This window comes from Pleurodeles waltl, chromosome 2_2 (assembly GCF_031143425.1).
Source record: "Pleurodeles waltl isolate 20211129_DDA chromosome 2_2, aPleWal1.hap1.20221129, whole genome shotgun sequence".
NCBI classification, from domain to species: domain Eukaryota; kingdom Metazoa; phylum Chordata; class Amphibia; order Caudata; family Salamandridae; genus Pleurodeles; species Pleurodeles waltl.
The window spans coordinates 938693319-938719451 of NC_090439.1; positions in this window are offsets into that span (position 1 = coordinate 938693319).

Here is a 26133-nt window from a genome sequence, read left to right on the forward strand (position 1 = left end):
TCCTGTCCCTCATCACTAAAGACGTGAACGGTCACATTAGGTCTGTCAAAATAGGGCTTCAGGTGATTTACATGTATTATTCTTTTGGGATTCCTGCAACTGCCAGGGTCAATCAAATAAGTGACCTCCCCTTTTCTTTCAAGTATGGAATAAAGCCCAGACCACTTCTCCTGGAGAGCCCTAGGAGCCACAGGCTCCAACACCCAAACGTTCTGCCCTGGTTGGAATTCCACCATAGCAGCTTTCTGGTCATATCAGTGCTTCTGGAGGTCCTGGCTGGCCTGAAGGTTTTGGCTTGCTTTTTCCCTGTACTCAGACATCATGGAACACAAGCCAAGACCACAACCCACTATGTCCTGTTTGGGCTCTTTGAGAGTTCTATCCCAGCATTCCTTTACAAGACTCAATGATCCCCTAAAAGGATGCCCAAACAAACGTTCAAAGGGGGAAAACCCTACTCCCTTTTGTGGCACTTTCATGTAGGCAAAAAGCAGACCTGGAAGTAAGACATTCCATCTCCTTCTGAGTTTTTTAGGGAGTCCCCCAATCATACCTTTCAATGTCTGGTTAAATCTGTCAACCAGTCCATTGGTTTGTGGATGGTATTGGGTGATAAACTTATAGGTCACAACACATTCCTGCCACATGTGTTTTAAGTATGCAGACATGAATCTGGAACCCCTGTCTGATGCTACCTCTTTAGGAAAGCCAACTGTAGTAACAATACATAGGACGACGTTGGCCAGTGCAGGAGCAGTGATGGTCATGAGAGGGATAGCTTCAGGATATCTATTGGCATGATCCACTACCACTAGTATATATCTATTTCCTGAACTTGTTTGAGGGTCAAGGGGGGCAACTATATCAACCCCTGCCCTTTCAAAGGGCACCCCAACCACAGGTAGTGGGATTAAGGAGGCCTTCAGATGGCCTCCTGCATTACCAAAGTCTTGACAGGAGACACAGGACTGGCAAAAGTCTTTCACCTTTTGGGACATCCCAGGCCATAGAAAAGTGATTCAATAACCTGCTCCAGGTTTTGTTCTGGCCTAGGTGCCAGGCTAGGGGGATGTATTGGGCCAGTGTAAGGATGAGCTCTCTGTATTGCTGAGGTACTACCACCCTCCTGGCTGCAGCAGGCTTGAGGTCTCTGGGCTCAGTATACAGAAGCCCATCCTCCCAATAGCCCATGCGTACCACTAACACCAGCCTTAGCTTCCTGAGCTGCTTGCTGCCTCAGGTCTTCAAGGGTCAGACAGGTTAGCTGTCCCCGGCTCAGATCCTCCCTAGAGGGTCCCCCTGGTCCCAATAGCTCTGACGTGTAAGGCTCAAGCTCTTCAGCCTCAATTTCCTCTGGGGCCCTCTTCTGAATTGGAATATGTGTAAAGGGTGGTACCCCAGTCTTCTTGTCTTTTCCCTTGGAGGGCTGGTCCATTCTTCGAGGATCCAGCACCTCTTCTTCACTTTGGAGTTTGCTTTCTGCTTATTGTGCTCTGTTTTTTGCACAACTCCTTCTGGGACTCCAAGCATGGCTGCATGGGTTCCCAGCTCTACCTCAGCCTTGGAGGAATTCTCCAGGCCATTACCAAGCAGACAGTCTAAAGGGATGGGTAGGGACACAGCCACTTCTTTCTGTTCAACAACTCCCCCAGTCAAAAGATAACATAGTTATCAGGTGGATCTCTGTGACATTGTCAGCATTGGTGACAAGATACGTTTTCCCTACCAGGTACTGATCTGAGTGGGCCAGGTGCTGGGCCACCACAGTGACACCAACCTCAGGGTACCTTAGCCTACTTTAGTCCCATGAATCAAGGGGAGCTGCCCATATTTTTGCATGCTAATGGGCCAGGCTGCACATGATAAATCTACCCCTTCCTCAGTGAAAAATGTTGCCCCAGTGGGTTCATTGGCATGGTCAGGCCACAACTGTGATTCTATCTGGAGCTTAGCAACTGTATTTACTGCAGATGGACTAGACACACTGGCCCGTATTTATACTTTTTTTGCGCCGCATTTGCGTCGTTTTTTGACGCAAAAACGGCGCAAACTTGCAAAATGCCATTGTATTTTGTAGGTTTGCGCCGTTTTGCGTCAAAAAGCGGCACAAATGCGGCGCTAAAAAAAAGTATAAATACGGGCCATTATTTTTGTTTTTACACCTAGAGTGTCCAGCGTGGTGTCCTTTGGTTTTGTAATCATGGCACCAAGCCTTGTCAGGATCAAAGCGTTTTCCTTTATTCCCACTCCTGGACTGTGAGTCGTCTCAGGACCCACCCTCCTAAACAGGTTTTTGGGAAAGGAATTCCCTGGCACTGATAGTGCTTACCGCCATGGTTTTCGTGGCGATACAGACGCCATGAAAACCATGGCAGTATGCGGGGTCATTATCCCGCAGGTGGAATAGTGACGACCGCTGGGCTGGTAACCGTTGTCTCCAGCCTGGCGGTCATTACCGCCGTGGCGGACGGTGTGGTACATTTGCGGTTTGGCACGAGCCAAACCGCCAATGTCATAATTTGGCAGTAATTACCGCCAGCCTGTTGGCGGTGCTACGGCCAAGTTAACACCATCCGCCAGGGCTATAATGAGGGCCTAAATTGTAAAGACCATCAGAATCTTGTACCTTGTTACCTTCTAACCAGCCACCCAACACTTTTACTGAATAGTCCTCAAATTTTACCCAAGACTGACTCTGGGTTTTTCGAGTCTCCCTGAATTTTATGAGTTACTCTTCAGTTGTGAATCCAAAGCCCTCATTCAGGGCACCCTTCACAAGGTCACAGGATTTGACGTCTGCCTCATTTAATGTAGGAGCCAATCCCTGCATTTATCTGAGAACAGATCCCATATTAAAGTGCCCCAATTTTCCCTCGCCACTCTCCTGCCTTCACAGGCTCTTAAAAAGGCAAAAAAACACTTGATTATATCATCACCTTCAGAGTAAGGGGGGAATAACTCCTTTAGGAGTTTTAGGTTGAAAAATCCCTCTTTCTCCCTGTTTATATATATGCAGCCACCAGAGATAGGTTCTAGGCCCATCTCTCTTCTTTTAACTTCCGTTTCTAAAAGTTGTGCCTCTAAAGCCAACCTTTTGGACAGTCTGTCTGGATTCAGGCCCTTCGCTGAGGGGCACCTGTGCTGAAGGGCTGACTACTCCCTCTCTCTCCTCAGTGTTAGCTTCTTGCTCAGACGTTTCTTCTTCCCCATTTTCTCTGGGACGGTCTTTGTCATACTGTGCCACAAACTGTCTAAGCTTTTCTGTGTTAGCACTCCTCCCACTGGGAATGAGGTAAGCCTGGCAGAGAGCCCTTAGGTGTTTATGGATATATTCCAGGTAAGGGTCAGGTTGAGTTCCTGAGCCTGGGTCTCTGCATCAGTCATGTTTGAACTACTAAAGTTGGGAACTTTTTTTAACTTTAGAAAACTTTTGCACACATTTTGTAAACTTCTTCTAAGGCCTGACTGTGGTTTAGTCTTTTTTGTTTAATTCTAAACACTAGTTAGGGACATAACCAGGACCCTAGCAATTAATGTTAAAATTTCAAAAAGTAGCCCAATTTAAAAATGCAACTAGGTTATAGACAATTTTAGAGTTATTTATGTCAACACTTATTGAAAAGTGGTATCAACAAGTGCAAAGTCTTGTACCCCACCGTTAATACATCAAATGTGGGAGGCTGGCTTTCGATATAGTTGTTGAAGGGCCAAACATAGTACAGTTTTGGGGAAGTGATCTGTTCCTAGGGACCTGTTTAGCAGGGGCCCAGGGCACTTACAGGTTGAAACCACATAATTTTTCAGGCAAAAAAGTAGAGGGCTAACAATGCATAAAGAGGCTCCTCTCACAGAGGCTGTGCCCATATTATGGTGAAAATAGTCTGAGGTAGCCTCTCAGAGACCTTCTTTGCAACCAAGGAAATGGGTTAGAGGTGCCACATGGGGATTGTCAGACGAAGCACCCCCAGTCGCACTCCCACCAAGAACAGGCTATGATCGGAGGCAATATGACCAAGGTGTTTGGTGTGATGAACAAACTGGCAGAGAGGCACAGAGCACAGACATTTATCCAATTGGACATGGAGGGTGGACAGACCAGAATAAAAGGAGTAATCCCTCTCCACACAATGTTACATTCTCCAGAGATCCTCAAAGCCCCAATTGGCCATCCAGTCCAGAAACCCCTTCACTATCCTAGATGATGGGTCCCCTGGCATCAGAGGGGTAGAGAAATTGAGGGTACTATCCCTCCTAATGATCATATCCCCCCCATGGACAGTCGGGTCAAAAATGATAGCAGGTACTGGTTAGGAGCATACATGCATCCAATTATTATCCTTCAAATAATACATATCTGCCGTCACTGTCCACCCCAACCTATGTGTCCTCAAAGGGGATGCACATCATAACTCAATTCAGGGAGCCCTGAGCAAAGATGGAATAATCTGTGGTGTACACTTGTCCTCTCCAGTGCCTCTGAAGTTGCTGTGCCTCAACAGATGTAAGGTGTGACTCCTGAGGCAGAGCTATACTTAATGCCCTGCATTTCAGAAACATATGTGTTGTGCTGCCAGGCCACTGACCACATGTCCCTGATGATCCATATCAACAATTTAAACTCAGTGTGATTAGCAGCCATAGCCATGCAGTGTAAACCATGGCAGTGCCCCCTTCCATACCACTCCTCCGACCCCACGTCATATCTCAGGAAGCAAATGCACTAGCCCTATTTCCTGAAAAACAAATATTCAAACCACAACTTCCCAACTCGACGGCAGCATAGCAACAGCCAGCTGCCAAAACCTAGGCATGATGAAAAACATATGCATTATGAAACCGCCATACACTAGTCAGTGGATAGGGGTGTGTGTGGTGACATGTAGACTTCACAGGCAGCAATGCACTAACCTAAGAAATTTCACACCTGCCCAGCCACATCGCACACATGCCAGAAATGGAGCAAGTAGAGCAGATTTAGACCCCATTGCTATCTGTTGACCATGGTCCCAAAGGCTCTGAGTATCTATGTTATTGTCAGGATCCTGCAGGTAAATAACAGTAATAGAGAGGCATCAGAGGAAATCAGCACACAACAGGGAGGGTCACCTCATAGTCACATAAAGGAGTCACAACGAGTTCTGTGGACTCACTTGGGGCATGCTCCTTTTACTGACACATATATCATCCAACATATATTCCTCAGAACTCCCTTCTGAGAGGGTCCTTTTATCTGAGTTTGCAGGTTTGCTGTGGTTAAGTCCTGTCACCACCAGCAGCGCCATCGCCTTGTCCTTATCTGCCTGAATGTTTGTTGGTCTCTGAATGCGGCCCAAGGGGTGCCCGATCATGGCTTCCCCTCTGCAGCCATTGCTGTGGGTGAGATCCTACCTCTACTGTACCCCCACTTGTACCTTCACATGGTACCAGTACAGCCACTCCCAGGCATCAGCAGGGTTTAAGAAGATGTACTTCTTTGCCCAGCAAAACCAAAGCTTAGCAAATAACAAGAGGAAGTACCTTAAGCCTGCTTCCTGTAGTTTTCCTTTAACCTCTAGGAAGGAAGTTCTTTTAGCTTGCACAGCTGCACTGAAGTCCAGGAACATGATCATGGCAACATTATCAATTTGGAAGATGCCGCCTGTATGTGCCTTCTGGAGCAGGGTATCATGATCCTGCTAGAGCAACAGTGTGGCCACCACTGGTCTCAGTGGCTGTCCCGGAACTGGCTATCCTGCAGGAACTCTGCAAGCTTCAGGACAAAGAAGGGGAAAGTTCAGCATGGGGTATATGGGTTTTCATTGTTTTCTGAGTAGGTAATGATGTCAGTGTCCTCTGCACCCTCAGGTATCCCCCACAATTCGCACATTGCTGTACTGATTGCGGCCCTCAGTGTCCTCAGCTCTGTTCTCCTGGATCTCCACACATTCAGTGGGATCTACTGTTTGTTGCTGTAGGGACTTCTGTGAGAGTATTAGCTCCTCAACTAGCACCTCAAACCTCCTTGACTTTGTCCACAAGTTTACAGTGATCCACCTAAAGGAGTCCCAGCTCCATTGTCACAGTGCCTTTCTACATCTGCAAAGCATCTTTGGAGTCCACAACTGCTTCCAGAACCCTGTCCATAGTCTATTGTAAAGCAGGAGACACCTACTCTGCAGAAATCCCAGGTGATGGGCCCTTTGATGGGGACCCCCATGCTACCTTGCAGAGAGATGAGTCTTTCACTGTAGGTTTGGCCATCAATGAACTCACTGACATCAGCCTCTCAGAACAGCCACCAGTCATACCCGCCCCACAAGGGCCCAAGTCTGACAATCTGCTTCGGTGTCCACACTCTCCTCAGTTCACAGCCGCCATATCCCAGGCCACCTCCCAGGCATCAACTACAACTGATGGGTTCATTGAGCAACCGACCTCACCTTTCAGGTCGCCTCCGGACATCGATTCATGCCCCAATCTCTCACTGATACCACATCAAGGTACCACCAGGGTGCAGGGGAGAAATGGGTGAACAGAGTCACAGGTATCTACCAGGCCTCACCAGGGTCAGGTCATCATCCAGGCTTCAGGCCCTATATTTTCAGTCCGGCTTCTTTGGGGCCAAGTTGAACCCATAAAATTGCTGAAACCCAGCTTGTCTCATCTGTTGCAGGCAAATGGGGCACTCAGATTGTTCCCAAACCAGACAGCACCCAAGCTACCTCACCAATGTCACTTCTGGCCCCAGACCAGCTGTTTTCTATGGCCCTGCCCCCCCAGGCCTTGGGTCCTGTAGTCATTGTGGCTGCTCCGTGCATCCAGCAAAACACCATGGGATGGCTCTCCACCAGCAGCAAGCACAACTGGGCCCCCCAGAGTGTCCCAAGTGTGGATAGGTCCATGGCAACATCCTCTGAGGCTCTCTCTTTAAGGCTACCTCCCTGGTCTGTGTGGAGAATGGTCTTGAATGCCCTCCCAGGGTTCACTTCTTGTTGGCCGTGTCTTTCTGACTGAGTGCGTTGCACCAAACACAGGTGCTCAAGTAAGGGAACTCCCATCCTCCTTGGGCACTGGGTCGCTTTCACGCTACTGTGTCATTCCTCACAGAGGTCACCAATCATGGTAGCCTGGGCCCTCACAGAAGACCCACCTCGGAGATTTGCCAAATCTCTTGTTCTGGTGGTGAATCTTCTGTTCACCACTGCAGCCCAACCTCCTCAACTCTGTGGCTTCTTCTTGCCACGACGGTCTAGAAAATCTGCACTTGTGTTCGGGGAAGGAGAAATAGGCAGGAGGAGAAATGGTGAGGTCAAAGCAAAGCTAGTGTCTCATGGAATTGCTGTAACTTTCCAAATGTCTCCTGTTAGTAAATAGACATTTGTTTTGGGTTAGACAACTGATAGTGAGGTTCTCACCAGGAGGTGAGGAGCCATCTGGAAGGATGATTCATGGGCACAACTGTCTGTACCACAAAATGTGGATGAAGTATATTTTCAAGGAGTTGTGTTTGTGGCTTGTTGTGAATAGGTGATAAAACTGGGAGTTTATCTACTCCCAGGAGTTTATAGAAATCCCATTGGATGCTGTGAACAGAGAATCTGAGACCTGTTTCAATTCATAATTCACTGTGCTTATATTAGCATGCGTTCATAGACCAGGTCATCGCAGACTGAAGATCCTCCATCGGATTTCCTAAGACCACATTTCTCGACATGAGAAATTATTTGTTCAGCCTATTCTCCTTCACCAGTTGTCTGCTGATTTATAGCTGAGAATACCTTTCAGTTTAACATGTCTCTCTTATTTGAAGTGCAAAGGCTTCATGCTTATGCATTTTATTCTCTATTCAGAGCTCTTCATTGGTTTTCTGTATTGACACCTTATTCTCAATTTAATTAAATTAGGGACATTTCTTTATGGAGGATTCATGTTGCATTGATACTATTTTGACTATAATTTTCACTAATACTGTAATTTATCTTTTTTTGAAATATCAACTAGGATTATTTGAATTTGTAAGAACAATGACTAAAGAATAATAATTTCTAAATAAAATAGATTGAATTTACTAAATTGTTACTTAAATCTTTTAATTCACACAAATTCTCCTATTGACCTTACAAATGTCAAATGAATTACTGATACTGAAAGGTTGATGTAAATGCTTGCTCCTTTTAAACTCTCTTTGTTAATGAGCAAAGGCATATATGACGAGTGACAAGGGTTATCTAGTGACTATACATGGAGATTAAGAGATAAATATCCTTGCTCTGTCACGAACAATAGGTATGTGTGACATTCATTTATTTTCCATGTTTGTCAGTGATCTATCTTGTAGTATGCAAGTGGGTTACAAAATACGGGCCCATTCAAGCAGTAAACCTTAATTGTGCATGTAGAATAGTACTTATCAGTAGTAGGTTTATTTACTCTTCTCAAAGGTTTTGGTGGTGGTTAATATTTTTGGAATTGGCAGGGGCTCATATTTATAGACCAAAAGTGAGAGGGAAAGAGAAAATAGCCCAAGGTTGGTTGGTGCTGGTAGAGGGTATAGTCTTCCTTCATCACTCACTTCACCTGCACATAATCTCTATCTTTGTGAGTTTTGCAACTTTTCAGACACATTTATTGTGGTATGATAATTATATGAAGGTGGGAGATGGGAACTAATTGTTGTAGGGAAAACTAATGGTAGGTAACGATGAACGAGGGGGGTTAGGATGGATATGGCTACTACAGCACTAACATTATTTGATTGGTTTTAATACATGTTTCATAGTGAGATGCCGAATATAGTACTTCTAATCAGTGTTTTTTTCTTACCTCCTTTCAGAATGAAGGCAGTTCAGAATACATTAGAGACAGACAGGTATGCTGTAGGTGGGTTTTCAAAGGACTGATTGTGGTAAGCTGTGTTTTTAGTGAAGAATCATTAATGTATAGCTTCTTTTGCAGTATGGCTCTGCCGTTCAAGTTGCAAAACATCTCATATTTTTTCTCCCTCTGACCAGGTTTGCACAGTTGTGGAGCTGTCATTATTTAAACATATTAAGAAAGTAAGACAAAAAAAAGGAATGCAGAAGACACTAGAGGTTGCAACAATGCTGTTTTTCCATGGTCATAAGTCTTCTCCCGATCTGTAATGGGCAAGAACAATGATGGTCATCGCACATTTCTTTTGCCAATCTGTTTTCATGCTGCCTGCCACTGAGGGGTTTAAGGCAATAACAGTCCAATTGGCAGATGGAAAAACAATTGTCCGCTGGTCAATATCCTACTTTATGACTTCTGGCTTTAAGGATATGGGATGAGTTAGGACTGTGCACTGTTAAACTTTTTCCCAAAAAAACATGCCTTATCATTGTGTAGGGGCAAGTTTCATGTCTTTCATGTCTTTGCAGACCCACTAATGTATAAATGTGTGTTGGAGATGAATATGGATTTTGGGACCAGATGAACTAACATTAGGATTACTGATTTCCTAATTTTGATTCTCTCCAAATCATAATTAGGAAAACAGAATTCCTAATGTACCAGCGATTCCTAGTGGGTCGCAAATAGACCTACCTCATGCATATTAATGAGGTAGATCACAATTTGTGACCCAATAGGAATTTCAGCTATCACAGGGATGGTAACCTGCTGAGGTCAGCAGACAACCATGTCTGTGATTGCTTTTTTTAAATACAAACCATTTCCTTCAAGGAAAATTGGATGTCTTTAAAAAGAAAAAAATGAAACTTTGCAATTTCATTCTTTAAGTGTAGGCCACTGTCTGCTCTTAAAAAATAGTTTTTTTAACATTCTCTTTTCAAATGTGTTACCAGTTTTACACTGGTGTCAAAGTATCACTGTGTTATGACCCCAATTCAGTTACAAAACAGTCATACATAGCATAATGATTCAGTTTTTGGAAGGGACACCCTAAACATGCCCCTTCAAAATACTGAATCACAAATACAAAATGTGATTTGGCAACAAGTTACTGAATCACATTTTGTACAGAAGCAAAAGCATTTTTCTGGTTTGCGAATCAGGCCGTTTGCAACCAGAAAAATGCTTTGTATATCTGGCCCATAGTATTTTTAGGATTAGGTAGTCATACATATCTTATGGGAAAAATGGAACACACTTTTTTCCACTTCCTTTTTCTGGTTAACCTTTTCACAGCTTTTTATTTGTTATTCCTGAGCCTTTGTTATGATTCTCCCATTTTGAAATTTCATTTTATTACATTTTTGACTATAGCAAAATATATTTTTACATGTAAAATCTTCAGATTGATATCCTCGAAAGAGATCATTTAGAATATGGTGTTTGAGGTATAAGCTTGCATAATGTGGTTGGTAGTGGTAGTTAGTGCGTCAGATTCACACAGATAATTGTAAATGTGTATGTTTTCTCATATGTAAATATATTTCTGTACCTAGGTGCAACTTCACTTTTTGATATTCACCTTTTCAAAGTGGAAATGTACACTTAAATGTAGACATACATGTCTCAAACCACCCCCCAATAAACACACATACAAAAGCATGAGATAGAGCATGGTACAACAAAACCTAAGAGTGTAAAGTTACTACTACTAATCTTTCATGTGTTGGTGGAGACAGACCCCTTAACTCACCAGGGAGTAGATCTCCACCACCAGGATGAAGATCTGTAGATAGGAAAATATTAAAAAGTATTAACGTTTAATTAAATTTAATCATATTTAGAATATATTAATGTGTTATATAAATGTAAAATACATTAAAAAATGTAATATCAACACTGAACTAATAAAATAGAATATTCGAGAACATTAACTTATCAAAAAAATATCACAACTATATAAAGTATATTGTATGTTGTGGTATAATCAATTATATATGTAATAAAATTATGTAACATAATTTACAGATATATAATAATTGAAAGAAATAACTTGCCATTTCTAACACTTTTATTTGTTTTTAATTTTTAGTAAGTAATATATTTAATTCATTTGATTCACGTTAATACATTTTAACATTTTCTATTATATATATATATATATATATATATATATATATATATATATATATATATATATATATGTGTGTATGTAGCTCTCTCTCTCTATCTCTCAATATATAGATATGGCCCAGGGGCTTACGGATTTATACAAATCCAGCCTATAAAGATCCTGACCCTGATATGTTGGAAGAATGGGCTGAAAATGCGAAGGAAAGCTCTCTTAATATGATGAGAATATTAATCAAGTATGCTTCCAAAGACAGCATTAGGATTGTGGAAGAAATAAAGAAGATTACTGCAGAGATATTGACAGTGGTGCTGGAGGATACACCAGAGGAGCTAAGAAATAATCTGGATAAGACACTTTCAAAATTTGAAGAGGATATTACATTAAAGAAACAAAGGAAATGTATTCGAGACTTTAAAGATTACCAGTCGGGAAGAATTTTAACGTTCCATCGGAAATATGATTATATGTTTACAGACAATGATAAGGAACCAGTATCTTTAACGGTGGAAACTAAGCCTTGGGGGAGCTTGACACAACCAGAAGAGAGTAATGTTTCCAATAGCAATAAATCTGATGCATCGGACACTACCCTTGCAAAGAGTTCAGGGGCTGATAAAAATGTGAACTGGTCTAATTTTTTATAACAGTTTTGCCTCTTGAACCAAGGAAGGACAGATTGAAGGAAAGAATCATTCTCCCAGAAAGGCAAGGGTTGAGGAATGAGAGGCAGAGCAAGAGGAATCCTGCAGCAAAGATACGAGGAAGGAAAAGAAGATCTCAGGGCATTGGGAGTAACAACAAGGGCCCACAGAACAACACAATGACTGTGGTTAATCTATCTAGAAGGGAATTGACTGATGGAGAAAGAAGACTCTTGGCGTTGGGCTTATCTTTTTGTCCCACTAATGACTTCGATTATGTGCAGACAAGGATTGATCTTTTCCATTTTGACCAGGAAATTGAAGTTGAAAAAATAGTATCAGATGAGAGTGACAGAAGATTTACATTTATCAGAAAAGTGGGAGGCCAGTAGATTATGCATTTATTATATAGAACTGTTACATACAATTTACATGATGGCATAGAAGCACATGATGATCCAGTTTTGAATTTGGATGTCTTGGAAATTGAGACAGATAAGTCCTGCCCTAATCCCTTCAGATCAAAATCAACTTTTTTGCCATCAGCACAGAGTGGTGCCATAGAGGTGTTTGAGAGGGATGTTATTAAACAACTGAAACAAACAAGATACAAACCAAGAAATAGGAAATATGATCAATTATCTACCTCTCAGAAATTGGCTTTAGAGAATCTGAAGAGAGATACCAATATTGTGATTGGACAATCTGATAAAGGAAGGAATGTGGTGATTCTTGAGACATGTCAATATCTAATGGAAGTAAAAAGCCAACTAGGCGATCCTAAATGTTATGTACAAGCTAAGATAGCTGATATGAAGTTATCTAATGTTCTATACCATGAGCTATTACTTGATTGGAGAGAAAGAGATCTATTAGACTGGGCGGAATATCGTTTCTTGAATTGTGAATATCCCATAGTTCCAATTTTATACCTTTTACTGAAGTTACATAAGGATAGAAAAACTCCTATTGGAAGACCAATTGTGACTGCAATAGGGTCTCTACTTGCGAATACCTTGAGATACATTGATTTGTTTCTCAGACCATTTGTTGATGGTCTTCCATCCTATCTAAAAAACACTACTCAATTCTTGAAGATCATTGACGTTCTCAAATGGGAGGATGATTATTTGCTTTTAACACGTGATGTCACAAGTATCTATACAACAGGATTTAGAATTAGCAGCTGTTAGACATTACATGAGAGCAAGATTGATCTCATATTTGCTACATACTGAAAAGATTTGTGACATGACTAAATATTGACTTAAGAACACATTTTTCTTGTTTGATAACCAAGTATACAGGCAGGTATAGGGAACAGCGATGGGTACCTGCTTCGCCCCCGTCTATGCAAATTTATTTATGGGCTGCTGGTAGGAACAGGTGTCCGCTAAAGCTACTATAGTAGATTTTGAGGATAAAGTGGTGCTGTGATGCCGGTACATTAATTATATTGTTGTGATTTAGAGAGGTGATGCGAGGTCTGCAATGAGATTTGTGGCGGCCCTAAATGACCATGAATACAACCTACTGTTGAGTGACCAACACAGCAACAAACAAGTTCAATTCTTGGATGTAGAGGTCATAGTCCACAATGACCGCTTGAGTACTAGGTTACACAGAAAAGCTACTGCAGGGAACAGTTTATTAAATGCTAAGAGTGCACATCCACCCAGGTTGATAATGAGTTTCCCTTATGGAGCATTACTGAGAGCTAGATGAATATGTAGTACATGGGAAGATTACCAACAGAAGAGTATAGTAATGTGTAAAAGATTTAGAGAAAGGGGATATAGTAGAAATGTTATTATGCAGGCAAAAAGTAAGATGGATAACATCAGGAGAGAGGATCTATTATACAAAGCACATGAGCACTGCAAACCGGATGAGGGATTAAGATTTATTACAACATTTTCAAACCAAGTTCAATCAATGAGACACATTCTCACTAAGAACTGGCATATTCTGCAGACAGATCCTTTTTTGGACACATATATTACTAATATGCCATTGGTGACCTTTCGTAAGGGTAGTTCTTTAAGAGACAATTTGAGTCAGAACTTAGTGTCAAGTACACAAGATACAATAATAACTTTATGGAGCCTGGCTGGATTCTATTGCTGCACACAGTGCAAAGCCTGCAGATACAGTGTCAATTGTACAGATGTTACAGTAGGCAATGGACACAAGACCCATCAGATTAAAGGACATTGCAATTGTAATACTGATTTTTGTGTATATTGCCTGCAATGCCCATGCAATAAGATCTATGTTGGAAGTACTATTCATAAGGCTAAAAAGAGAGTTTTGGAGCATTTAAGGGCAATTTACAATTATGATCATAATTACCCTGTGGCAAGGCATTTTCAGGAAATGCATAAAGGAAATGAAAAGTTGCTTAGCTTTGTGGTAATTGATCAGATCAAGCCCAGTCTGCGTGGGGGAGATAGACAAAAAAAGTTACGTATATTGGAGTCTAAATTTATAATCAGGTTTAATACTTTAAGTCCCCTTGGATTTAACTCAAGTGAAGAAATGAGTGTCCATTTGGGTTAAAATAAGAGAAACAAAGAGAAATGAGTCATTTGGGCCTCTAGTTGTTTTAGTGGATGTTTTATATTGTATATACATGATAAAGTGTTTTTCTGTGGGTGGTGGTAATTTAGGTCTAGCATAGACATTGGGGCAGAGCAAGGCAAAATAAGTTGATTATATTATAGGAGGTCACATGACATAATAGTATGTTGGGAATCAATTTTAGATGGGTATAACTAAAGGATGTTTATATATCAGCCCACCTGGGCGTTGTGTTTACCAGACTACGGACTGGGAGCACTAGGAAAAATGTACAGATGTTTTATTTTGGAAATCGTATTTGACTAGCAATTTTAATGATTGGGATTTATAGTCAGGTTAAGTATCAATATGTTGGGGACTATTATGTATTTAGGTCCTGATATGTATTGACATCCTATAAGAAAATCAGATGACACAATTTCATATGGAAAGTAATTTGATACGAAAAAGGAAAACTGTATATATATTAAGTCCATTTGTATCTTAAGTAAATATTGAAATGTATGTGTTATCTGAAATTTACGATAGGATGTATATCTGCACTAGTGCCCTATCTGGTGTAATTGTATTTGTTGTGCAACATGGTGGGTTAAAATGTATTGCCCAGAGGCCTATAGTGGTTTATAAAAAAGTAACTATGCAAAAGATTTGGTACCATGCTGCTGCTAGCTCTTGATTCTCATAATGGATAAACATTAGGTAAACAGCAGTGACATGGATAATGGTTGATATTTCAACATGGCGGCCGCCTTTCAATGTAATATGTGAATACTATTTTGTTAGTCCATTGTTTATGTCTTTGTGAACTTTAGTATTTATTATGCAAATTTCACAGCCTTCCCATCCGTGATCAAGGCTACGGCTGAAATGTTTTGGGAGGAAGTATCGCTACAGTAAAGAATGCACGCAATTTCAAAAGTGTCTGAGCATTTCCTTTGATTTACGAGGATATTGTGTTGTAATATATATATATATATATATATATATATATATATATATATATATATACATATACATATATATATATATATATAAAAAACCCATTGACAGTCACCACTAGGTAGTTATAGTTCTGACCTGGTTTCTATAAAAAAAATGTTTTTTGACTTGATTATATCTTGGGTACCGGTTGACAAATCTTCACAAAATGTCACAAATAAATGTGCTCCTCACATGAGTCTTGAAAGTTTTGGGGTGAGTTGTCAAGGGGGCCGAGAAAAAGGGGGAGGACCCAAAATGCTTTTCCCCCATTCATTTCTCCACAGGAATTTTGAACAGCAATAGCAACCGAACCACTGGACTGAATTACACCAAATTTGGCAGAAAGATAGCTCTTGGTCCAGAGAGCAACCTTTGTGTTATTTGATGTAAATCTATTCAGTAGTTTTAGAGAAATTAAAGAAAATCCAAATTTGTATATATAAGGATGCAAGGATTTGCACCCCCCTCCCAATCTGGTGCTGAGATCTGATTGGCTGACAACACTTCAACAAGAAAGTATTGGCAGCCATCTTGGGACTTGGAAAATGTTTAAAAAAATAAGAAAAGAGGTCTGGATAGAGTCACCCTGACTCCTTAGCTCAGGTTTCCCAGAGAGACCCTGCCACCCAGAGCAGAAAAGCATTTTTTTTAAATGTGTAGACGGAATCACAGCGGATCCACTGACAATTGTTTTTTTAAAAGTGCTTGTTTCACTGGAGGACGTGGGTGGCCAGGTCCCGGGGGCATTTATATTTTCAATGGGGGGCCCCCTTTGGCCCCCCCAGAGCCCAGGGACCACCACCTCCTTAGGGCACACATCTATTTCAATACAGGGGGGTGCACAGGCCCATACAGCCCCAGGGACTGCCACCTCCCCGGAGCACACATCTATTTCAAAGCAGGGGGCCACATGGGCCCCCGCAGCCCCAGGGACCTCCACTTCTCCGGAACATACATCTATTTACATTTACACTAATTACATTACATATAATAATGCACATAACTTTACGTTAAAAAACACCCATCAAAATTCACAGAAAAAAACAAAGGTTTCAGTGGTGTCATATTTAGGAAATAGATTTTTTTTTAAAACATAGAAATTCACTTAAATAGCAAAGGATACAGGGACGTTATAGTTAGGCTCACATTTTAAATGTACCAAACGATATAAATTCACCTTTTATAGTTAGAGGTATCCAAAGTAACTATAACTCATGCCCTATGGTAACTGTTAATCATGGCCTCACCATGCACTGCTAATTACGTCACAAATTACAGCACTCATGACATCTTTGATAACATAATTGATAATGTCACTGTCATATCAGCAGTAAAATAATTGATCACATAACGGTGCATGGCGGTGGTGTGAATTATAGTTACCTTAGGGCGCGAGTTATACGTACTTTAGATAACTCTAACTATAATAGGTAAATTGCTATGGTTTGGTAAATGTATCCTTTGCTTTTTCAAGTGGAAAACAATATATATGTATGTACATACACACACACACACACACATATATATATATAAAAATATATAGATAGATAGATGGATAGATATGTAGATAGATAGATAGATAGATAGATAGATAGATAGATAGATAGATAGATAGATAGATAGATAGATAGATACAGATTATATATGTTATTTTACATATACATCTTTTACTGGAGGTTGCCTGTAGGTATAGTTGGGACACGGTTTCCATTGAAATAGCGTTTTTTGACTTGCAGTTTGACAAATCTTTAAAAAAGTCTGCCCAAGAATCAAGCTGTGCATGGAAAGGAATGCGGTAATCTGTCAAGCTGAGGCTGAGATAAGTGGGGTTAAAAAAACGTTTCCCAAGTTAATTCCCATAGGAGTTTTGAACAAGACTACAGTCCTGACTGCTGAACAAACTTGCATCAAAATTGGAAGCAATGTAACTTTTGGCCTGCAGATTATGCGAGGGCACACGTTACAGTTACCTTAGGGCATGAGTTATAATTACTTGAAGTTACTTTAACTATAAAATGGAATTTCTATGGTTTTGTACGTTTAAAATGTGAGCCTAACTATAACGTCCCTGTAACCTTTGGTTTTGTAACTGAATTTCTATGGATTTTTCAATTCTTTTTCCAAACTATAACATCCCTGTGACGTTTGTTTTTTTCAGTGAAAATTAAATAGTTGGATAGACACATAGATAGATAGGTAGATAGATAATGTTGGCGCTTCATGAAATTTTAAAAACTAGTATGCCGCTCACTTCAGCTGCTGTCTTGAAAGTTTTGAGGTAATTCATCAAGTGGGGGCTGAGAAAAAGTGAGGGCCCCAAAACACTTTTTCCCCATGCAATTTCCATAAGGATATTTAGACATGAGTACAGCTCGAACTGCTGGATGGAATTACTCCAAATTTGGCATAAAGCTAGCTCTTGATCCCAAATGCACCCTTGCTGTTAATTGGTGTAAACGGTTCAGCTGTTTTGGAACTATTAAAAGGAAAAAGAAATATAGATATCTAGGGATGTGGAGAGTCGCGGATCGTCAGATCTCATGCTAAGACCTGATTGGCTGCCAAAACTTTACCCAGGAAGCGCTGGCAGCCCTCTTTGATCTCAGACTCAACTGAGTCCTAAGAAGAAGTACAAAAAATACATAAAGGAGCAGAGTAGGAATATCCTGACCCCCTAGGCCTGGTAGTGGGATACCTAGGGACTCCAAATGGTGCCAAAAATGTTTTTATTTTGAATGTTAGTGCACATTTGCTGAGGATCTGTGGGACCTCTGGATTTTTTTTTTTTTAAGTGCAGGCTTCTGTGCTTGTATTTTTATAATGTCCCCTATATATATATATATATATATATATATATATATATATATATATATATACACACACACACACACACATACTTTCATGTACATGTATCCACACACATTTGTGAAGCATGACATTCACACCTTGTTTCCATCTTTTTCTTAGTAGATTACAATGTACTACAGTTCTATCCATTTAGGGCACAAAAGCCTCATGTCTTAGTGCACCACCACATGCAATGCCCCTATTTGATGCTCCACACTTTGGAGGGAGCTCATTTGTGGCCGGGTGTGACGGGTGCTCGTTGACAGCCTGGTCTATAGTAAGCCTACCCCTCTCAGCTCAGGTCCTTTCAGCCTTTGGAATCAGCAGCCGCCATCTGCATTTACGTCAATTCACCCAACTGCCAGGGGTAGTAGAAGTGACACAGCACGTCCATCATGCTCCCTTTGTCCTTGAATTTTACTCTCACACATGTGCTTACACACAGATGGACAGACACACACTCTCCTACACACACATCTGAAAGCACGCACACAACATACATTTCAAAGCATTAAAAAAAATATATGAGCTTCCACTGACTTTGCCATCTCTGAGGCCGTTGGTCACAAAGGCAGTGTTAGGGGTCACAAGGGCAAGCCAGGGGTTGCAGCTGCGACCCCTAAATGACGTCTATGGCGCTCTGCTCCAATTGTGGTTCTGCGCTCATCTCTCAGGCTCTGTGGTGTGTGAGAGTTTATTACCTCTCTGTGAGAACTGCTGGCTGGAAGCAGGGAGGTAACAAAGACCAGGAAATAGTTCAGTTGCCCCTCTTTCTACACTAACAATCTCTTTATACTGGAGCCGCGCAAGAAAGGGAGTCACCCCATGCAACCTCCCGCCCCACATGCATCGCTTTCATATCCGATAAAACAACCTCCAAGAGGCTTGTACCCAGGTCAGAGCATTCACTGTCAGCCCTCGTCTTCCCTGTAAACAGCTCTACATTTATATTTACTGCACATCTCTGCTCTGTAGTTGCTGGATATGCGACATTATTACCACCCATGAAAATGTTTTTTTTTCAAATCAGAAAATTAGGGTCATTCAATTGATGTTAAGAAACATAAACACATCATGGGACATCATTTTAAACATTATGAAACTAATTTTTTTTTAAAAACGCTGCAATGTGTGGAAATTTAATATAATACAAACAGAAAATGAGTAATAATGAGAATGATGAAACTTAAAATAACAGGGAGAAGCAAACACAAGAAATAAAGTCTTGGGTCCACGTCGTATACTCATTCATTTTACACAGGCTGAAAAAATGCATCTGACATATTTCCACAGCTTGTGCTACTTAACAAAGAAAGAAAGTGTAAATGTATGCACTGCGTTGTTGTTGGGTTTCTTTTACCTGTGAAATCCTTTTTTCCCACTCTGTTTGTTATTCATTACGTGACAATACAACAGAAAGCCACTTTGCTCTAAAACACATTTGTTTGTATAAGTAATGCAGTTATTTCTGAGATTTGAAACATCAGACATTCTCCGCCAATTTAAAAGATCCCAGCCACGTAGTAAATGTTACAGTATAAACAAGCAGGTTTGTATCTAGACGCTTTAACTTTCAGTGTCTGACTAGCATAAGCAATGACGTTCATTTCGTTGACTTCACAAGGACAAAGCATTTGCAATGCAGTAGGTCTCGCTTTTACTTGAGTTGGATCCATTGGCGTTGTAAATGCATAGCTGGCCTTTTTTTGCCACATATTTTGGTCCCTTCTGCCACATAATTCCAGTGGGCCTGCATATAACTAAAGTGCTAGAAGGCCTACTGGAATACTTTTTCAAACAAGGCCCTTAAAACACAAACTACTCCCAGTTGCAAAACATATTTGGCAGTTGGTACAGGCGACATTGCTCACGGGGCAATGAATAACTAATTGTTCTTTAAGAATGGATGCTTACTGAAACACTGTCCCTTTACTGCAGTCTCGGAAGTCGAACAAAACACCCATGATTTTTCACACTCTTGAGGAGCGCCATCTCACATGATATCAACGATCCTCAGTCAGTCTTGAACTGAAATATTATTTATAAAATATTGACCATTGTACAGCATAATCAACTGTAAGCTCTCCTCGAGGTTAGTTTTATAAATACACGCAAACAGAGCTCAAGTTTCACAGACTCAAACGTGTCGTTTTTCTAGTCAGGTTTCTGCTTTGTATTTGCAGCTTGTATTAAGTTATAAAAATAAAACTACAAGACTCAGAATGTAAAGCAGAAACCAACTAAATGAGCAATTCACGCAGCAAACTAGGGAGCTGGACAACTCTACTAATACTACTCCATGGGCTGGTTTCCAGCGTGTACCACGTTATAAAAATAAAACTTCAAGCCCCAGAATGCAAAGCAGAAACATAAGTTAAATGTGCGAATCACGTTTTGAACTAGGGAGCTGGACAACTCTACAAATACTAACACAAAGGCTGGCTTCCAATTTTACAATATTTCAGTTAGAATGCCCTCTTCAACAGTAGTGTATCACAGTAAAAACACAGCAAAGCCAGGATGTCAGCACGTTATCTCACTGTTTTCATAACGGGCACCAGCTACAGCTCGTGAGCTGGGGTCTGCTGCCTTACTAGATTTGGAAGCGGCCACAGTGCACAAGTTTCAAAGGCATTTATTAAGGAGTTTAATAAAGTTATAATATTGTGCTTAAACCAATAACTCATTCTGGATGCCCAAAAAAAACTAAAAATCTTCAAAACAGAAAATAGCTGTAAAAGGCTATGCAGTAACACAGCTGCTGCATATAAATGTTAAAACACTAAATACTGAGGCAATGTAATTTTAAAGCTATATCTGGCTATATGCAGCGCAGGGGGTTAATATGCCTGCTACAAAGAACGTGTACTAGGCAGATCACATAATGTAAAATGTAATAATAAAAAAATATAAATGTAAAATGTAAAAATGTCTAAATAACTCTGGTGATTTATGTGTCTTTTGGAGAGAGAACATAGTTTTATCTAGTGGAAGCTTGGACTCATACTAAGGTACAGCAGATGGTTAATGTGCCTGCTGCAAATAACGTCACAAAGTGCATCGAATGTAAAAATGTCAAAATAACTCTGGTGGTCTATGAGAGAACATACGTTTGTCTAGTAGAAGCTTGGACCCATGAACTATGAAGTAGTAAACCATAAAGTTATGTGAGAGGAATGCCTTAGACATTTTAAATCCCCCAAATGGTTTTTGTACATTGATATGTTGAAACTTGAAAAGGGAACAACATTTTTCTTGCAATTCTGCTGTGTTAAAGAGGTCCTGCGGCACTGAGATTATGGGAAAGTCAAACATTAACTTGCCACATGGGGAAACCACAGCAGCCAGTAACTGCGACATGAAGGGTTTTTCCAAATACCTCTGTCCCGGGTTCCATTTAAACTTAGTAAATCTGAGAGTTCACTCAGCTCATGGGCAACCAATACCATCAATATTTAAGTCTGCTCTTAAAAACGGATTGGAGGCTGTTCTCGTGGTATGCCTTTGGGTGGCCTTCAACATTGTAAATCACTTTGCCACTCCTCATTTTATACTCTGGATTATGCTTTCACATATTAGGTATAATGTCATGTAATCGCCAACTAGTCAAACAGTCCACTCATGTGTCGCAATGCCCGATAGCAGGCTAACATCAACTCCCTCGGAGGTCCGGAAACAGGATGAGGACAGATTCACACGGACCCACTAGAAGGTCAATCAAGCTAAGCATTTCAATTGAAGTCACGCAAGACTAGTGATGTCATCACTTCAGTCACAGCCCCTCAACCCTTGGGAAGGGATTACATGGTAAAGGCGATTCACAGGTCATGCCGCTCTTTAAGATTCTAATTAAATGTTTCTCAGAGTTAAACACTAAGGCCCGTATTTATACTTTTTTTAGCGCCGCATTTGCGCCGCTTTTTGACGGCTAACGGCGCAAACCTACAAAATACAATGGTATTTTGCAAGTTTGCGCCGTTTTTGCGTCTAAAAACGACGCAAATGCGGCGCTAAAAAAAGTATAAATACGGGCCTAAATGCTTGAAGCCTTTGTTGCGCTTCTGTGGCACATTCAGGCCCATATTTATACATTTTTAGTGCCGCATTTGCATCATTTTTTGACGCAAAAACGGCGCAAACTTACAAAATTGCAAAGGCGGCGCCAAAAAAGTATACATATGGGCCCCACTGTCTGGCCTTTCTGTTGTCCCTAAAGCAGATGCCCAACAAATAAATATTTTAAGTGTTGTGCGCATCTGGCATAAAGCAGAGTTTTCTGTTTATCGCTTTAGGAATAAACAGATAAATGCGTGCTGGCACACACTGCAGCATGTACTCTAGAAACACCCTCTTCACAATTACACATGAAGGTCTACCTTGTTATGTCATTCATTCCGTTTAACTTCAGGCACACAGCCTGCCTAACAGTTTTCAAAATGTCCATTAATTGCGCAGTTGCCCTGGACGCGTACTGTAAATCGTCGGAAGTCACAGAGCACAGGCAAAAGAACAAGCGCATGCCCCAATGAAACTAAAAAATTACCAAAATAAAACATTGTGAGGGACTTAAATGCCGGCACCATTTTATATTTGTAACTCAAATGTTTATATCAAATTACGCTCGAACAACACTCCCCTTAAATGAAACCTGCGTCACAGAGGTTAACACAAATTATACAAAACGCCCAGAAAGGTATACAATTTCTACCACAAACACGATTTCACACACAGCAAACATTGGTACAAATTTTTTTTACACCCGAAAGGAAATAGGTATCATCGTCGAAATTACTTTTAATCGTTTTACACTTGTAACAATGGATGCAGCGTAGAAGTTGTCATGATCCCCTCCCCCAGCGATGTTTAGGTTCTATGAAGAAAAATAAATCCTAAACTGAAAAACATGCACGTTAAACACAGAAGAATATAACTAGTGCTCATAGCATAGCAATACATCTGCTCGAGTAGAGTCTAACATATGGTGCCCCAGGAACAAGTCAGGATAGATAAACGTGTGCGATCAGGAATGTCTCTCCAGAGGGGAGATAAAAAAGAGCAAGCACGAAGCCCCCAAAGAAGCATTTGCAATGCAATGGGCGTCGCATTTGCTCGAGTTAGAGCAATTGGCATTGTAAACTCCTAATCTGACTTTTCCACACATAAATAGCCACACATAAAAACAGAAAAGTTAACATGTGTCTAATTTCTATGCAAGATTACTTTATTGCCATTTTAGGATACCTCTGGCTCTGCCTGGCATTTTAGGGTACCTCTGTCTGGGATTACGTCAGCTCCATAAGGCATAGTAGGAGTGAAGGGTGATGAGGGTGAAGGGCGCTCTATAAAAGTTGCTTCTTTGGGAGCATTGTTCATCCTGAGTAGATGGGAAACACTACTGCCTGTGCTGATATTCATTTTTAAGTAGGCTTGACTGAATTCATAATAAAACATGTCTTAGGTTTGTCACTGCAGGCTGTAGTTCAGTTTTAAACTACAATTTCAGCCTGCTAAAATATATATCACTTTTGCCAGGTCCAAACCTTTCCTTTTATTATATATGTCACCCCCAAGTTAGGTCCTAAAGGCTCAAGGGGCTGGGTGCATTGTATTTAAAAAGTAGGACATGTGGGTTTAGATTTTACATGTCATTTTAATGAAAAACTCCTAAAGTCACTGTTTGCCAGTGGGAGTCCTATCGCTCCCACTGGCAAACACTGGGCTGCCTTATTGCTGCTATACTCAAATAAATTGTCATTTAAATTCATCTTTAATTGTAAAGTAAGATTGTAAGCCACAGTTCAGAAAATGTGACTTTTAGAAAGCTGGCATGTTTTTGTCCAACCTATTTTTGCCTTCTGTCACTGCCCTGAATCACATGCATTTGAATGGCTCTGCTGTTAGGGTTTGTGTATTCCTTCCAGCCAGTGAGACACAGGGGACTATGGGGGTTATTCCAACTTTGGAGGAAGTGGTAATCCGTCCCAAAAGTGACAGTAAAGTGACGGATATACCACCAGCCGTATTACGAGTCCATTATATCCTATGGAACTCGTAATACGTCTGGTGGTAAATCCGTCACATTTGGGACGGATTACCACCTCCTCCAAAGTTGGAATAACCCCCTATGTGTGGGAAATGTGGGGCATCCTACAGAATGGATGAGGGCAGAGCAGTACCATGCCCAACTTACATTGCAAAGTGCTTGCCGAATGCACACATAAAGGAACCTGACATGATCCTATTGTGACTCCAGACTGTTTGGTACCTTGATCGAGGAGAAAAGAACTTTCAAGAAGCAGGTGTGGAGGTAGGACGGGCACACAATGGATGACACATGGTATAAATATTGGAACCCCAGAACATCTCTTCAGTACACTCTTGGACCTGTGGAAGATTGAGAAGAAGGACTGCCCTGCTGACTGAAGAAGGAGGACTGGGCCTGCTCCTTGAACCCCGGACTACTAGAGTGACTCCCATGGCTAGTTGGCTGGACTCCTGTGCGAGCCACACTGACCTAAACTCTTAAGATCTTGAACCCTGCTGTTGGCCTCTGCTAGAGTAAATCCTAACCCTTGTTGATGTTAATGGTACTCTTTCTTTCAGAATTCAAAATCTGGGCCTTAGAAAATTTTTCACTAAAAACTGCTTTGAGCACCGACAGGAGACCAGGGCCTATGTGCAGCAGATCCTTTCCAGCAGGACCTCTAGGCAGCGTTATCCAGCCTTATGTAGCTTTCTTTTGCTACACCCTGTAGCCTCCTCTTGCTGAGTGAATCTGAGCTCCAGAAACATTTCTACATCTGAAGGCAGAAAACTTCAATGGGCTCAATGACGACCAGCAACCCATCAACGACAACAACCTTCTCAGCCTGAAAATTCACCCAGAGCTTTTTTTCAGTGGCTTTAAATTAATTGACAGGTTTGATAGTGACCACTTTTAGCTGGTATTTTCATTGGGCTTGTGAAAAGATATCAGGATCCTCCATAGAAACTGGCAAAATTACTACTAATTAAATGAAGCCTGGGGTTAAGTGAAGCAAAACTCACCACTGGCATGTATCAAGCATACCTCTAATATGAAACAACTGATGTACAATCCTTGTTTAACAGCAAGAAGGGATACAAGTACAGATATATCTTGCATGTCTATGAGAAATGTTGTAAATCTGTGTGTTCATTAGTAACAGAGAACCTCTCCTAAACATCAGGGCATAGTTTAAATACAATGGTAAGAAGGAACTAAACCATCCTTGGGATAACTCCTCTTGTTATAAGATTGCCACTTTTTATTTTTAGAAAGCAGTAAAAGTGAACATGGAAAGTGGCAAAAACTATTTAATAAGCACATAGTTGAAATATAATTCCAGTGACACGACGGCCCATGACAAAATGTTAAAGAGCTCTGAGTGGACAGGAATGATAAAACTTGATTTTGAGATGGGTGAAAAAGAGTTGCATTTGTTTTTTACTGACTTGCATAGGTGTGATCTGTTTGATCTTGTAACTTCCTCAACCTATGAATAAAATGGTGGACTGAGGATCTCTGTTAGCGATATTCAGAATTAATTACCTCTTTGATAACTTTTATAGCTCCTGGCCAGACTACTTTATCTGAATCCTTACTAATATGTAATCCTTTATTTTTGATGGAATTATTGAAGGTATATTTTGGTTATGAGATTAAGAGCAGGGAAACCCTACATTTCTGTACTGTAAGCCTCCTAGTATCCATTTACAAAAAGGGTTCTAGACATGAAGTAGAAAATGACAGACTAAGGGCCTAATTTTTGAGGACCTAGTGACACATTGCACCACTGAAGGGTCAATTTTTTGATGCTCTGGTGGGGCAGTGTGCTGGCCCATATTTACAAGTCCACACAAAGCCATCTTGCATGGCTTTACATGGCCTTGTAAACATGGACCATTTCACGCATAATGCTATGTGAATGGGCAATCCATGGGTGTTGCGTGGGGTGTTCCCATGCAACACCCATGGAATCGGAAGGAATCTGATGCATTGCCAGATTTACAAGTCTGGGAATGCATCAAATTCCTACACCACCTCAGCAGTGGCACAAAAATGACACAACGGAGAGA